General features: G+C 46.1%; 1 non-coding gene across 1 annotated transcript; it reads left to right on the top strand.

The window, feature by feature from the left end:
• The first annotated feature begins 266 nt into the window (after window positions 1–266).
• Window positions 267–340, top strand: trnav-uac. Its single transcript has one exon. It is a non-coding gene; the product is annotated as a tRNA-Val (tRNA).
• The last annotated feature ends 3,455 nt before the right edge of the window (window positions 341–3,795 follow it).

The raw sequence follows: 3,795 nt of genomic DNA on the forward strand, positions 1-3,795 counted from the left end.
GAAGGGTTCAATACTGGCTTTACTGACAGAGGGATACAGTGAGCGTCAGGTTGCTTCCATCCTTAAAATTTCAAAGACGGCGGTTCATAAGAACAAGGTCAAGCAGCAGACATTGGGGACAACAAAGCTACAGACCGGCAGAGGGCGAAAACGACCCTCTACTGACCGGGATGACCGCCAACTCATTCGAATGTCACTCAACAAACATAGGATGACATCAAGTGACCTACAAAAAGAATGGCAAACGGCAGCTGGGGTGAAGTATAGTCCCGTGTAGCTCAGTTGGTAGAGCATGGCGCTTACAATGCCAGGGTTGTGGGTTCGATTCCCACAGGGGACCAGTATGAGAAGAAAAAAAATATATGTATGCACTCACTAACTGTAAGTCGCTCTGGATAAGAGCGTCTGCTAAATGACTAAAATGTAAATGTAAAGTGCACAGCGAGGACGGCTCGAAACAGGCTCCTAGGGGCAGGGCTGAAGTCGTGCAAAGCTAGAAAAAAGCCCTTAATCAATGAGAAGCAAAGAAGAGCCAGGCTGAGGTTTGCAAAAGACCATAAGGATTGGACTGGAGTAAGGTCATCTTCTCTGATGAGTCCAATTTTCAGCTTTGCCCAACACCTGGTCGTCTAATGGTTAGACGGACATCTGCCCCCAACACATCTGCCACACTGATCCTCAACACGGGGGCCCCTCAGGGGTGCGTGCTCAGTCCCCTCCTGTACTCTCTGTTCACCCATGACTGCATGGCCAGGCACGACTCCAACACCATCATTAAGTTTGCCGACGACACAACAGTGGTAGGCCTGATCACCGACAACGATGAGACAGCCTATAGGGAGGAGGTCAGAGACCTGGCCGTGTGGTGCCAGGACAACAACCTCTCCCTCAACGTGACCAAGACAAAGGAGATGATTGTGGACTACAGGAAAAAAAAGAGGACTGAGCACGCCCCCATTCTCATCGACGGGGCTGTAGTGGAACAGGTTGAGAGCTTCAAGTTCCTTGGTGTCCACATCACCAACGAACTATCATGGTCCAAACACACCAAGACAGTCGTGAAGAGGGCACGACAAAGCCTATTCCCCCTCAGGAGACTGAAAAGATTTGGCATGGGTCCTCAGATCCTCAAAAAATTCTACAGCTGCACCATCGAGAGCATCCTGACTGGTTGCATCACCGCCTGGTATGGCAACTGCTTGGCCTCCGACCGCAAGGCACTACAGAGGGTAGTGCGTACGGCCCAGTACATCACTGGGGCCAAGCTTCCTGCCATCCAGGACCTCTATACCAGGCGGTGTCAGAGGAAGGCCCTCAAAATTGTAAAAGACTCCAGCCACCCTAGTCATAGACTGTTCTCTCTGCTACCGCACGGCAAGCGGTACCGGAGTGCCAAGTCTAGGTCCAAAAGACTTCTCAACAGCTTCTACCCCCAAGCCATAAGACTCCTGAACAGCTAATCATGGCTCCCGGACTATTTGGCACTGCCCCCCACCCCATCCTTTTTACGCTGCTGCTACTCTGTTAATTATTTATGCATAGTCACTTTAACTCTACCCACATGTACATATTACCTCAACTAGCCGGTGCCCCCCGCACATTGACTCTGCAACGGTACCCCCCCTGTATATATAGCCTCCCTACTGTTATTTTATTTTACTTCTGCTCTTTTTTTTCTCAACACTTTTTTTGTTGTTGTTTTATTTTTACTTTTTTGTTAAAAATAAATGCACTGCTGGTTAAGGGCTGTAAGTAAGCATTTCACTGTGATGTCTGCACCTGTTGTATTCGGCGCATGTGACCAATACAATTTGATTTGATTTGATTTGATTTGAGACCTGGAGAGGCCTACAAGCCACAGTATCTCGCACCCACTGTGAAATTTGGTGGAGAATCAGTGATGATCTGGGGGTCCTTCAGCAAGGCTGGAATCGGGCAGATTTGTCTTTGTGAAGGATGCATGAATCAAGCCACGTACAAGGTTGTCCTGGAAGAAAACTTGCTTCCTTTTGCTCTGACATTGTTCCCCAACTCTGAGGATTGGTTTTTCCAGCAGGACAATGCGCCATGCCACACAGCCAAGTCAATCAAGGTGTGGATGGAGGACCACCAGATCCTGTCATGGCCAGCCCAATCTCCAGACCTGAACCCCATTGAAAACTTCTGGAATGTGATCAAGAGGAAGATGGATGGTCACAAGCCATCAAACAAAGGCGAGCTGCTTGAATTTTGCGCCAGGAGTGGCATAAAGTCACCCAACATCAATGTGAAAGACTGGTGGAGAGCATGCCAAGATGCATTAAAGCTGTGATTGAAAATCAGGGTTATTCCACCAAATATTAATTTCTGAACTCTTCCTAAGTTAAAACATTAGTATTGTGTTGTTTAAAAATTAACATTACAGTTTTTCTCGATTGCTAAGACACATTTCTTGAAAGCTGCTCTCATTTTCTCTTAACTGTGAACACAAAACCCAATTTTCAAGCTACATTCACAAAACCTCAGACTCTTCTTGCAAAACCAAACTTTCACCTCAAAACAGTTCAATCTGTGCTCAAAACTGAACTATGTTTTCAAATCGTGCCCCGAGTCAATCAAAATAAAAAACACTACTGAACAGTCACTAAACACTACGTAGAAAAATAGAAAACACAATGCTCAGGACATGAAGCTGGAGAAATAAATGTTTATTGTTCACTGTAGGCTAAATGCATGTTGCAAAACAAAAAAACTGTGCATTTAGCACTTGTACAAAAAGACAAAACAGAAATCTTGTGCATTTACATGTAGCACTTGTAAAAACAAACAGAAATCTTATCCGTTTGCCACTTGTGTACAGTAAGCCCATGTAAAAATAAAGTACAAAAATATACAAATAAGTGCATTACTCAGCCACAGCATCATGTCTCCGTACTGGGTCAGGCCACAGGACTTCATCCACATCACAGGCCACATTTTGTCTGGCCAGGCAACGGGGGAAAAAAAACCCTGGCATGCCGTATCCAGGCTTGGCATGCCTCCACACCTATGTCACCACAGGCAAGTCCCATGGCTTGCAGGAGATTTACCCTGGTGTAAGGTTGGCGTTCATATACCTTCCACCGCCATGAGGAGAAGAATTCCTCAATGGGGTTTAGGAAAGGGGAGTACGGTGGAAGGCAAAGATTGATAAAACCTTGGTTCATATTGTACCACTCTCTAACCTGGAGGGCTCTGTGAAAACTCACATTGTCCCAAACAACAACATAGATGGGATGCTCATCCTGCTGCCCTAACAAAGCATCTCGCATGTGATTGAGGAAAATGAGGAGCTGGTGAGTGTTGTAGGGCCCCAGGTTGGCATGATGGTGGACAACCCCATGATTGCTGATGGCAGCACATAATGTGACATTGCCACCACGCTGCCCAGGAACACCAACAATGGCCCGATGGCCAATCACATTACGGCCTCTCCTTCTCCTTTTGGTGAGATTAAACCCAGCTTCATCCATGTAGATGTATTGATGGGGTCTTTCCATTGCATCCAGTTGAAAAACCCTCTGTAGAAATAGATATAGTTTTGTAAGTGATACGGAAAAAGTGATTTAGGCCACTACAGTAAATCACTACTTAGAGTAATCAACATTGAATGTGTCTGGATATATGCCAACCTGTACATACTGGAATCTTTGCTCTTTGACTCTGTCTGAGTTGCGATCAAAGGGCACTCTGTATAGCTGTTTCATGCGCAGTCTGTTGCGCTTGAGGACACGATCAACAGTAGAGAGGCTGACACTGTTGATACCCTCAAAATGT

This window comes from Coregonus clupeaformis, chromosome 31 (assembly GCF_020615455.1).
Source record: "Coregonus clupeaformis isolate EN_2021a chromosome 31, ASM2061545v1, whole genome shotgun sequence".
Taxonomy (NCBI): Eukaryota; Metazoa; Chordata; class Actinopteri; order Salmoniformes; family Salmonidae; genus Coregonus; species Coregonus clupeaformis.